The sequence below is a fragment of the Hibiscus syriacus genome, unplaced genomic scaffold (assembly GCF_006381635.1).
Source record: "Hibiscus syriacus cultivar Baekdansim isolate YM2019G1 unplaced genomic scaffold, ASM638163v2 tig00111741_pilon, whole genome shotgun sequence".
Lineage (NCBI taxonomy): Eukaryota > Viridiplantae > Streptophyta > Magnoliopsida > Malvales > Malvaceae > Hibiscus > Hibiscus syriacus.
In genome coordinates, this window is record NW_024063166.1 from 1182693 (window position 1) to 1196652 (window position 13960).

The window sequence follows — 13960 nt, forward strand, 5'->3', positions numbered from 1 at the left end:
ACCTTAAGCGATGGCAGAGTTTTGCATTGATGGGTTCGGCTTGATGTTGGCTCCGAAGCCGAAGCTTTTAAGGATGTTCATGGGGGCAGGTGGAGTGATACGGAGCATTTGGTTTGAGGGAAAGGGAGAGAAAGAGGAGGGAAAAAAGGAGAGACGATGATAAAGCAACTCTTCTAAAACTCTTGTTGGAATTTGAAAGTGAAAGCTGGAAATGGATTCCAGACATTGCCATATCATTTATTTAATCCCACACCCCACAATTTGTCCACTTCTACCTAACTCATTATCTTCAATTTGTTTAATAACTTAATGGTCTAATAAAATAATTATTAGCCAACCAAATATCATATCATTTCATATATTTTAAACTAAAAGAAATCTAACCCCATGTTGGGGTGTGACAGCTTGGTTTTGATAAATGGAAGACAAGATCATAAGGAATGTATAATATATCGGTCAACTGGAGGTGCATCAAATTGATATTGAACGCCACGATGGATGGGGAGCTACAACAAAAGAGGAAAGATTTAATGGGATTTGGTCTATTGACATGCATTTTATCTCAACTATATTGTCTTGTGATGTTCTCAAATAATGTTGACTTGTTTAGCTTTATGTTTGCTTTTTGTTGCTTTACTGGATGCGCTCGTACAGATTTGCTTAGTTGTTAACTCTTATATGCAGATCTATTAACCTACATATTATGATTTACAGGTGCATATTATTTTATTCATTAATAATATGGTACGTTCTAAACAAAATCATTATAAATTAATTTAACTTTTTTATGTAAATATATATGAAAGCTTGCAATAGTTAAGGATAGAACAAGGAGGGCGGGTGGAGGCAGTCGTTCTCTTGAAATTTTTAAATTCTCCTATATTTTATTTATTTTTTGTATATTTTTCAATTAATATATTATTTGTCCTCCTAAAATTTTATAAATTCACTATCCTAGCATAAAATTCTACGTGCATCACTGAGTCAATAACATAAGATGTTAGAATTTAAGAATAAGTACAGATTGTAAAGAAATGATCCTATCAAATTTTAATGAAACTTTCTATCTTTTGATATGGTTAAATTTGATCAATCTATGAATCATGTGTATACATATTTATGATTCAACCCATGTATTTTAAATATGAGTAGACATTTAATATTCAAACATATTGCTAGATTGATAGTGGGATTTGTTTAGAATGAAACTGATAATCTAAGGACTTGATTAAAATATTTTACAATTTAGGGTTTTATTTAAAATTTAAATATAATTTTGAGATGTTTGATATAATTAGCCCTAAATAGTTGGGTTTGAATAATATTATACATGTCAAAATATAATTGATTATTCATTTTTTAACACAATCCTTAATTTGGTTTGATTAATTAAATTATGAGACTTATTGCAGGAAATAGTTATACACTTTACCTGAGATTGCCTTTAAACACAAATAATAACAATGGATCACTTTAATTGTGGGAGATTTGTTTATGTTATGCTAGACCAACACCTCTGAATCAGGTTCAGTTGATTCAAAACTATCCATATTGCCAGTGAAAAATGTTGCTTTTATAGGCCACTTTCGAACCATGAACATTAGTGTTATCTTGTATATTAATATAGTTTCGGGAACGCTTTTCTCCTTCCATTATCTTGATCGAGTTCTAGCTTAATTGAGGTATGAGGGATTTTAAATAAGACCCTTTTTACTTTTCATGGAAAAAGACAATAACAAGAGGATATAGTTGAAGACTTTGTCTGATACGAAGAATTCTAAAGACAACATTCAAGAAAGGGAGAAATTGTTATGTTAACTTACTTCTTTTCATCCAGGGTGTTATGTTGTGTATTTATTTAGAGATCAAAATAGATGAACATGTTAAGTTAAGTGAACTAGCCAATTTGGAAGTTGAGATATTTAAAGGTTCCTATGCCGTGAATGGTCGTGGTTATCCTAATCTTGACTAGTTTCACACTTAAAGATGGTCAAAATACTTGAGTCCGACGGGTCTCAACTCTATCTTATAGTCATTTTTTTTTTCAAATTTCGAGTTCGGGATAGGACGAGCTATATAACTGATAACTTCGAGTCAGATTGAGAGTTTATTTCAGGTGAAAAATCACTGATCCGACCCGACCCTATATATATTATTATTTTACTCATTTATATTTATAACATATTTAAAGTTTTAGAGGTTTATTATTTTTATAATTTTAAAATATATTCTTTAATAGTATAAATGTACAATTTATTATAAAATATACTATTTTAATCGTTTAAAATATAATAAATTATTATATATATATATTATTATTAAATATATTATTTTAATTATTTTAAAATAATAATATTTTCTAGATAATAAATATTGTGTAAACCCTTTCTATGATAAGCTAATGAGTTTAAAAAGGGCTCGACCAGGCCCATCAAAGTATTGTAACCAATGATCAGTTTCCATTCTAGTTTTCTTGTTATAGAAAAACGTTTGATGTTACCTGTTATAAGTTTTTTCTGTCTTCGTTTTATTTATTATTATTTCTCATCATATTTCCCCAAACAAAATCATCTATTGAAAACACAAAGGAAATAGATAAGATAAAGAGGGAATATGCAAGGGTTGATCAAAACTAAAACCGAATTACCAGAGGTATTGGGGTTGGAAATTCTCTCAAAGCTTCCTATTAAATCCTTAACCCTTTTTAGGTGCATTTGTAAGCCATTGTCTTCATCTTTTGAAACCCCTCATTTCATTAGCAAACATCATCAGAACAATCTCTAAAACAATAACCTTAATTTCCTTCTGAAACATTGTCATGGTGACACCAGTGATGACATCCATTTTTTTCTCAACTTTCGACCGATAAAGATCCAAACTTTAGAGTAAAACACAATATTCACTTACCCTTTTTTGAGAATTTTATGCATGCACCTTACTTCATGGCCCTTGTAATGGAATATTGTGTTTAGCAGAGCCAGTAGTTGGACATAATGTTACCCTTTGGAACCCATCTATCAGAGAGTTTAAAATCATTCCTCAATCCACAGTCCAGCGCCCTCATGGACTAGAATACATTAGTTTTGATCGCCTTTGTTTTGGGTATGATTCTCAAACTGATGACTTCAAAGTTGTAAGATTTGTTACTTATTACTGTGAAGAGAAGCTAGATGAAGGGTTGATGGCAGATTGGACCAGAGTAGTTGAGTTATATTCGCTTAAAAGTGATTCGTAGAATGAAATTTCATTTAATAGGGTTTATGCTTTTACTTTTACTTTTTTTAATAATTATGCAAGGGGTTTATTTATTGGCATGCATTTAGGGTTGATCATCATATTCATTCGTTTGATATGGTTAATGAAAAGTTGTCAATTTAACCACTGTCTAAATTGGTATAAGTTTAGAACAATATTATTTGGAACTTTTGGACTTCAATGGATTGATTGGTGCTATTTTTTACCCAAGGGAAGGAACTGACAAGTCTTTTGATTTATGGGTTATGAATGGGTTATGGACTAAATAATTCGTTGTTAAATCTGTTCTTGGTGTTGAAAGGCCTTTGAGGTTTTGGAAAAATGGTGAGTTGTTTCTTGAGAGCTCAGATCAAGAACTAGTTTTATTTTATTCATCCATATAAGAGCTTAAAAATCTTGGTATTCAAGATTATCAGGAAACAATGCACATGACTGCTTATGTTGAGAGTTTGGTTCCATTGAATGGAAGATTAGAGCATTAGGAATGTATAATACGACGACCAACAGGAGGATAATGAAATTGATGTTGAACACTAAGACGGACGGGGAGCTACAACAAAAGAGGTAAGATTTAATGGGATTTGGTCTCTTCTTATGCACTTTATGTCAACTATATTGTCTAGTGATGTTATCAAATATTGTTGTTATTGTTTGAATTGTATATACATTCCCTAGAAGACTTGTTTAGGTTTATGTTTACTTTTGGTTGTTTTAGTGGATCAATGAAATTACGTTCTATAGATTTTCTTAGTTGTTAACTTTGATCTGTAGTTCTATTGACATGTATATCATGATTGCAGGTGCATATATATGCCACACACGGAGTGCTTTTTGTACTTGAATTTGCTTATGAGAGCTCAGCGTCCCCAATAGTTTAACGTAGTTTGAAGTTGAACATAGGAACTATTATTATTATTATTATTTATTATTATTATTATTATTTGTACTTTAGATCCAATGAAACAGTGTCAATGGTTTGGTCTTGTTTTGAGTGAAACCATTGTTAAGGGTATTTGCAGGAGTAAATGGATTAGCACTACATTCTTGAAAATGTTTCCTTTGTGGAATATTTCTTGAAATTGTTCTTCTTTTTGTTTTTGCATATATATGATAATTGACATGAGCTTATGTTTGTTCTTATAAAGAGTTAGCTTGGGTTTGCATGTTTGTTTTTCCAATTTAAGAGTTCGAATTCCATACCATTTAGTGTGTGATGATTTTCATTCCTGACCTTAGTTATTGTTTTAGGTCTTGTGCAGGTAAATCGAATAGCCCTTAAAGGATATCTGTCGAGATTTTGGATAAATTAATGCTCATTGGTTTGATAGTTTTGCTGAAACGAGATACGCCTTGTATCATACATCATATGACTGTAGAATTTTGTGAAACTTTAGCACAATACTATTTGCATCTTTTGGAGTTCAATGGGTTACTTGGTGCTATTTTTTTATCCAAGGGAAGAAACTATTAAGTCTTTTGATTTATGGGTTATGAATGGAACATAAACTAATAAGTCTTTTGATTTATGGGAATGAACTAGTTTTATTTGATCCCTTCATACAAGATCTTAGAAATCTTGGTATAATGCTTTTCAGGAAACAATGAACATTATTGCTTGTGTTGAGAGCTTGGTTCCATTGAATTGAAGACCAGAGCATGAGGAATGTATAATATGACGGCCTCATGAGTCCCATACTTGAATTGTGATTGATTTATGAGAAACAGTTAATGTTTTTTATGATTTAGGATTGGATTCGTCTGTTCCCGGTGAAACTCAGAGCAAAAAGAACATTTCTTTTCCTCTCTCCATCGCTACTTGTTTGTTTCATGAGAAAATAAACATAGAAATATGAAGAGAATAAAAAGTATTGGGTAATTTGATTATCAATCTAGCTTCTTTTTACTTACATTGAATGTGTTGCATATGCTGGTAAAAAGGAACTTAAAAATATGCAGAAGGAAGAGGAACGTCATCGTAAGGAAGACGAAAAGGCAGCCAAGCAATTGTACTACATTTTATTTTTTAGATCTTATCTTCATCATATTCATTAAGCTAAATGTGAACCTCGATACGAAAGCGAAGTATATATTTGAATGCTAGAAATCAATGAAAAATATTTTCCTTTTGAATATACAAATACGATTTTAGTTTTGATAATTGATCAATTATTTAATTTAAAGTCACTTCTAGCTATTGTTTTCTAACACAATATTTAGCAAAATCATGATAAGCAGAATTTTTAAAAATTTGTAAAAAAATAACAAGTATTTCAATAAAAAGAAAATTTGTTGTTCCTTAAAGTTATATTTTAAATTTTTACTATTTTTCCCTTTTATCCATATTTTAGGAAATAAAAGGAAAAGTGTTCAAAATACAATTAGTTTTATGATGGTAAGAGGAAGTTAAATGTATCCAACGCAGTGTGTATGTACTGAAATATTAATGCATTCAAATGCATTGTTCTATACACAAAGCAAAACATCTATGGTTGTACATTGTACTGATCACTAAATTGGCAGATGCAAAATGGAATCCATAATAATCGTGTGGTTTTATTTAATTTTAAATATTGGAAGTGCATGACCAGTATTATCTTTCTTACTGTGTTATATGTGATTGCTCAAATCCTACGATTTCATTATGATATCTTTGATGAATAAATTATATTTTTCTTCAGGCACAGCCAAGGCAAGCTCACAAAGTCAAAAATCAGCAGCCGCTGATGATGAATATATGGATCCCACGGTATAGTTTAATGTTTGCTATAGTGATTCTTTTCACAAATCACAATGAAAAATTCTTAAGATTTAAGTGAGCTACTGGAAAAATGCTAAACTTAACCTTTTCTTATCATTTCCATGAAAATAGGATGAAATTTCTTATAGCTCAAAAGCCATAAGGAAAGAAATCCATATACTCATAAAATTTTCACATCAATGTCTATAGTCGAATATATAGATGAATATGGATGCTTAGACAATGGGGAACATATTGAGGATGTTGCAGTGTCTTTGGTTTGTATTTAACGAGGCCCTTCTACTCCCATCATATACCATCTAATGTATCAAGGTTGTGTTCATTTATTTATTTTGAAATGACTGTATTGTATTTATTTTATGGTAGGGTGAATTATGAGTGAAAGAGCATCCAACTCAAAACTTTTATTCTATGATTTGCATGGTGGCAGTGCCAAAGTACAAGTTATGGCTGATGCGAGGTATATGACCATTTTCATCATAAATTGTGTTATCTTGTTTATGTCCTCCAAATTTCCCTTGTTATGTGGAGGCTTATGGGACATTCATGGTAATGTTGGTTTATGCGACATTCAAAGTCAGGGTTGGATGAAGCTAAATTCGCTAAGTTCCATTCCATTGTGAAGCGCGGTGGTGAAGCAATCAGGTGAAGATTCTGGAATCTCAAGATCGGAAATCAGGTGATGATAAATCAATGGCTTTGGATGAAACATTTTGTATTGCACTTGAGTATGGATTGCTACCAACAGGTGGTTAGGGATTGGGTATCGGTAAACTAGCTATGTTATTAACAAATTCACAACATATCAAGGTTCTCTCTAATTTGTTTGTGTATCTGTATATAAATCACTCACAAATGAGATTCAATTGACTTTTAATCGACACTCATAACTTGTTACATGCTATGTTTGAACAGGAAATTTTTCTCTTCCCATCAATGAAACCTCATGATGAACCATCTGCTAAAGGTAATTAATTCAATTTGAAATTTTTTGAATAAAAAAGTTTTATTTTTCGAGTTCGAATTGAGTTTTACTCACCTCTACATGAAATTCATACATGAGTTACATTTTAGAAACTCTAGAAATAGTTTATGGTTCCCAGAATTATAGTTGGAAATGTCATTAATACAATATTTTCAACATTTTTATTGTTGTGTTAACTGATTTTAACCCTCAATCAACAAGCTAATGTCTAGATTACACGACCGTTAATTTTTAACGAAAAATGACGAGCATCAAACATATAAACAGTCGAATGATCATTTTGTAACTTTTAATAGTCGAGAGACTCAACAAAATAATACCCTATAGTTGAAGGACCACTTTATAACTTTTAATAACCGATGGACTCAATAAAGTAACACCCTATAATTGAGGGACCATTTGTATACTTTACCAAAACAGTTCAACACTTTATTTTAAAACGTCTTTTCTTTAAAATTTCATTTTATCTGGACGCCGCACTCTCTTTGTCTCATATTGTCAACATGGAAGGCTCTGTCAAAGAAACGGTGAAAATTGTTTTTTATTTAGCATTGGATTCGTCTGCTCCCGATGAAACTCATAGCAAAAAGTACATTTTCTTTCCTCTATTCGTCTCTTCTTGTTTGTTTCATGAGAAAATAAACTTGGAAATCGAAAGAGAATAAAAAGTATCGGGTAATTTGATTATCAATCTAACTACGTTTTACTTACATTGAATGTGTTGCCAGTGATCGTAAAAAGGAACTTAAAAATAAGTAGAGGGAAGAGGAGCATCGCCGTAAGAATGAGGAAAAGGCAGCCAAGCAGGTGTATCGTATTTTATTTTTTAGATCTTATATTCATCCTATTCATTAAGAGAAATCTGAACTTCGATACGAAAGCGAAGTAGATATTTGAATGCTAGAAATTAATGAAAAATATTTTCCTTTTGAATATACAAATACAGTTTTAGTTTTGATAATAGATCAAATATTTAATATCAATTTACTTCTAGCTATTGTTTTCTAACACAATAATGTGCTTTCATATTTGGCAAATCATGATAACCATAATTTTTAAAAATTTGTAAAAATATAACAATTAGTTCGATAAAGAAGAAAATTTGTTGTTCCCAAAGTTATATTTTTTATTTTTAAAATTTTTTCTTATATCCATATTTTAGGAAATAAAAGGAAAAGATTTGAAAAGCCATATTTTTACTTAGAAATAAATGATTTATTATATTGGATATGGAAGATTATCGTCTGATTCTGGGAGGAAATGTTTTACGAAAAATTTTACTTGATAAATTTGTAGAAAATAAAACACATATTTGTGCTTTTCTTCTCTCTTATGATTGTAAGAGGAAGTTAAATGCATCCAATCCAGTGTGTATGACTGTTATATTGATGGATTCAAATGCAGTGTTCTATAAACAAAGCAAAACATTTATGGTTGCACATTGTACTGATCACTAAATTGGCAGATGCAAAAATGGAATCCATAATAATCGTGGGGTTTTTATTAATTTTAAATATTGGAAGTGCATGACCATTATTATTTTTCTCATTGTGTTATATGTGATTGCTCAAATCCTACGATTTCATTATGATATATTTGGTGACTAAATTATATTTTTTCTTTAGGTAGCAACCAAGGCAAGTTCACAAAGTCAGAAATCTGCAGCCACTGATGATGAAGATATGGATCCCATGATATAGTTTAATGTTTGCTATAGTGATGCTTTTCAAAAATCAAAATGCAAAATTCATAAAGATTTAAGTGTGCTCTTGGCAAAATGTTAAACTTAACCTTTTCTTATCAGCAGTTCCATGAGATAGGCTGAAATTTCTTGTAGCTTAGAAGGCATAAGGAAAGAAATCCTTATCCTCATAAATTCTTCACATCAATGTCTATAGTCGAATATATAAATGAATATGGAAGGCAATGGGTAACATATCGAGGGTGTTGTAGTGTCTTTGGCTGGTATTTAACGAGGCCCTCCTACTGCCAACGTATACCATCCAATGTATCATGGTTGTGTTCATTTATTTATTTTGAAATGACTCTATTGTGTTTATTTGATGCTAGGGTGAATTATGAGCAAAAGGGCATCCAACTCAAAGTTTTTCTTCTGTGACTTGCATGGTGGCGGTGCCAAAGTGCAGGTTATGGTTGATGGATGGTATATGACCATTTTCATCATAAGATGTGTTTTCTTATTTATGTCCTCCAAATTTCTATTGTTGGACATTTAAGTTAATGTCGGTTTATGAGACATTCAAAGTCAGGCTTGGATAAAGTTGAATTTACTAAATTCCATTCCATTGTGAAGCGTGGTGATGAAGCAATCAGGTGAAGTCAGGTGATGATGAAGCAATGGCTTTGGATGAAACATTATGTACTGCACTTGAATATGGATTTCCACCAATAGGTGGTTAGGGATTGGGTATCTATCGGCTAACTATGTTATTGACAGATTCACATAATATCAAGGTTCTCTCTAATATGTTTCTGTATCTGTAAATAAATCACTCATAAATGAGATTCAGTCGACTTTTTGTCGGCACTCGTAACCTATTGCATTTTATGTGTCGCAACCATCTTTCGGTGGGCCCGGAATTGGACTTCGACTTAAGATGGTGGGTTAGAGTCGCCACCGATCATTTATTTCAAAAACAAATGGGTTGATCAGATATCTCAATTTCTTACCTGATTTGCATCTTTCCAAAAAAATGTCAGATTCGGGAGTCGGTTACAGTCAAGGAAGGGTTAGCACCCTTGAACTGCCCTTTCGGTACTAATTAATTTTAGTTGTCTTAATTGAGAAAATTGTAAGTTAAATTAAAAAGTAAAGCTTGATCCAAATTGCTTACCTCCGATCAAATAAAAAAAATGCCCTTAAAAAGTCAAAAAATTTTAGATTGGTATAGAAACAAGCCGAATCCAAAAAGAAAGAATAAAGGTTAAATTATAATGTTTTAAGTAAAAAATACACATGCTGAGGAATTAACAGAAATAAAAACAAAGGGCTCGTATTAAAACACATAGCAAATAAAAATAATGCAGGAAAAAAGTCTATTAAATTATAAAAGTAAAACACTAATTGTAAGATTAAACACAAAATAATGAAATGAAATAAAATAAAATAAAACATAAAAAACCTGAAGTAATAATTAAATAAAAAGAAAATAATAAAAAGTAAATAGAAACGAAATAAAAAATAAAAAATAAAAGAAACAAAAAATGAAAATAATATACATATACAAAATAAAATGTTGTATTTAAATAAAAAATAAGGGAAAAATGTGTATTGAATAAGAAAGGAGAATAAATTGAAAGAAAAATAAATTGGGTAGTAAATTTAAAAGGAAAATCGGTGTTAAAATTTAGTTTAGGGGGAAAAATAAACCTTAAAAGGAAAACGAGGTAATCGAATTAAGATTAGACCCTTTTTAATTAAAAACAAGTGAATCATGGCAGGGTTGGATCGGGTCACAGGTCGGGTTGGCGGGTCACTATAAAACCCAAAAATTAAACACAACTTTTCATTCCTCTATTTTCCAATCCGATCCAACCCCCTTTTAGTTTTCTCTCAACCTATTCTTTAGGTTGAAGAACACGACCGCTTGGGTTCCTGGCGAACCCAAAATCCGACCGCCGCCTCGCCGTTGATCGGCGGCAACACTTTTTTATACCATTCGAAAGATCATTCCTCCCTCTTTTCAAAAATCAAAATGTTTTTTTTAAATCGCCTCGGTGAAGGTTAGATCTGAGGAAAAAGATCTCGAAAAGCCTTCTCCGATCATCGGTTGGTCTTCTTTTTTTAGTTTTTTTCGAGTCAAAAAAGAAGAGAGAAAACATGACAACCCACATACTAGCACAAAAATAAAAAAGGTGAGAACTTTTACCTCTTTATTTCTTTTTGAAAGTTTACAAATGCTTTGATTTCTCGAGTGTTTTCTCTAGTGATCTTGTATATCCTTGATTGTGATTTTACAGCCATTTATAGTGCTAAAAAACCTATTTTTAGTTTGGTTTTAGACTCATAATATGACTAAAATTCTTGCTTTTTTATTGTTTGTTGGTGTCCATAAAATTATGCTGTCGAAAAACTCGGGGATGGTGGCTTTCGTATGAGGCATGAGGACTCTTCGAGAGTCCTCAGTTTGACCGGCTCCCTTGCTTTGCGGTATTAAGGAAATAGGGTGAAAAATTAGGGTTTTAGAACCCTAACTACTCTAGGCCAATTTGGGTCGGGTTGTCACTAGGCCTGGATCTCGAGTCAATTCGGGTCAGGCTCAGAGTCAAATCTTGAATCTGGGCTGTAGTTGGGTTCGAGGTTGCTGGGTTTGTTAGTATTACTTGTATTTGGGCTTTGGGCTTGACTTATTTGTAACAATTAGACCTAGTATAAAAATAAAAATATATAGTATAAATGTATAAACCATACTATATAATGCTCGTATACAATGGGGCATAAATAACACAATGAGTAAAATAAAAAATAAACACATGAACATAATATAAATCGAATTAGACAAAATTATGTGTTTATAGTTGCCCCCTCTTTGCCCATTATCGTGTAACGAAAATAGGGCAAAGATTAAAAGACACAAATTTCGTCCACCATGAATGTGTCATGTAACGTCCTCCATTACGGGAATCGACTCCCATCTTATCGAATATCCTCTGTCGTAGTGTTAGAATTCGATGTCATGATTGGTTTGTTAATTTGGACTGAATCACGAAATGACTCTCTTGCTATGAGGTTGAGTTAAACTGAAAAATTCTGAGCATGATATTCTTCGTCGTGAAGTTGAAACCGAGCCCAATGCATTGGAAAGTATCTCCTTGATCGTCTTCTAGTCTAAAATACTTTGTCGCGAATCTGAAATTTGACCTGAAGACCTTGGTATGACACTGGTTTTTCATTGTTGTGTTACGGATGACTTATTCGTCGTAAAGTTGGTTCAATCTTTTGGGTACGATATCCTTCATTGTTAAGTTGAAATCGTAGGTGAATCAAAAAGTGGCTCTTTGTTGCCAATCTTGGTCAACCTTGGTTTTCTTCTCGACTTAAAGGCATTGTAGTAAATATGCTCTCGAGCTGAACATAATCGATCTTGATAGTTCTTATTGACATATAACTCTTCTCGTCTTTGAGCTATGTTGTAGTTGGCTGGGGAATAAACCTATATTGTTGTAGATGACTAATTTGCTGTGAAATTAAGTCAATCTATTGGGCACGATATCATTCTTTTTGAAGTTGACATCGTGGGTGGCTCCTTTTTTTATGAAGCTGAGCTTTGAATTGGATATCTTTGACTGTGAAGTTGAAATCCCATCTTGTAAATTGTTCTCCCATCTTGTAAATTGTTCACTTCGAGTTCAAATGCTTCGCTTCGAAGTTGAAATTAACTCTAACAAGAATCTATAAAATTATGCATATATACGATGCTTATGAAATCAATGCTCTTATGCGTGCCTAAAATGCATATGTGAAATATATTATTTTAGGATCTGGGGAGAAATCTCAATCTCAAAGTTGTAAATTTTGGTGACTCTTGATTCTAGAATCTTTAACTTTCTAATTTGTGATCATGGATTCTTCAACATGCTTAAATCCGATGTACAGAATGTGGTTTTTTATTCTTGATTTAGGACATGCCTTTCAACCATCTTAAGTATAGTGCCTAAACTTCGATCAGCTTCCGAGCATCTGTATTTTTCAAATAATCTTTGTACAATAATATGCAATTATATTTTTCAGAAGTGAATAAATCGTTAGGTTTAAATTCAACCTAAGATGCGTAAAAGAAATTAATTTAGAGAAGTGGTCGTCTTTATTTATAAGGGGGGAAAAGAACAAGCAGTACATGACAAACAAAAGGTCAATACATAAAAGAAGTATAAGCAGAGGCCTTAAATCTCAATAATACGAGTGCTTTTGAACTGATATGCCGTCAAATGACTTTCGAGTTCAGCCTTTGTCAAGGGATCTTCGAAAATACGACAATGTTCAGGAGAATGCAACATTCTCCAACTTGTTAAGTCTGTAGAAGATTCAGATGCTTCACTATCTGGATTATGGACCTTCTTTGAATCATTATCCAAATCGCCTTTTCGGGTTTTCAACTTGGACCCATCCTTGGTTTCAAGACGCCCTTTACGGGTTTTCATCTTGGACCCACCTTATTTCTTTTCTTTTTCTTTTTCAATTTTTCTTTTTTCAATTTAGGGTGCCCTTTCGGGTTTTCACCCTAAACATTTTTTATAACCCACACAGACCGATAAGGTTAACCAGATTCGATCTGGGGTGTCATATTTGGGCCACCGGAGCAACCCACTGTAAAAATAGCAGAAAATTTAAAACTTTTATTGAAACGTGTAACTTATAAAATCATTTGTCACTATTTAAAAATAAAACAGATTTTTGGACTCATATATAAACAAAAATACAATTACATGCCCCCTAATCACATGTATCATTCTCTGGAAATAACGTCGGAAGAATTCCTTTACTGTTGTCGATAACTGCACTGGTACAATTCTTTTAACCTGCAATGGTGAGTAATAGAGTGAGCTTTGGAAAGCTCAGTAATACAGAACTGCAGATGATGCTGATGAACGTGTAGATACATATAAATATATATTTCCTTATTATTTCCGAACATTTATAGATTTTTATGCTGAGCAGAGATCCTATTGATATTTCAGGTGGTAACGGACAATGAGCTTTCATTTTAGAGAAATATTTAAGATGACTGAGTTCAGGAGATCAGAATAGGTTATCTAGTGTGTTCCCGAAAACCATGTAACTTTTCAGATCTTTTTAAAACATATATATATATATACCCCCATCCCAACACATCATAATGTGTAGGTTCCCCAGAACCATACACACAACCCAACACATCATATAAAGCCCTGAGCACAAAGCCGAGGAACCTGCGGAAATTCTTCCTTCAACAATACCCCCC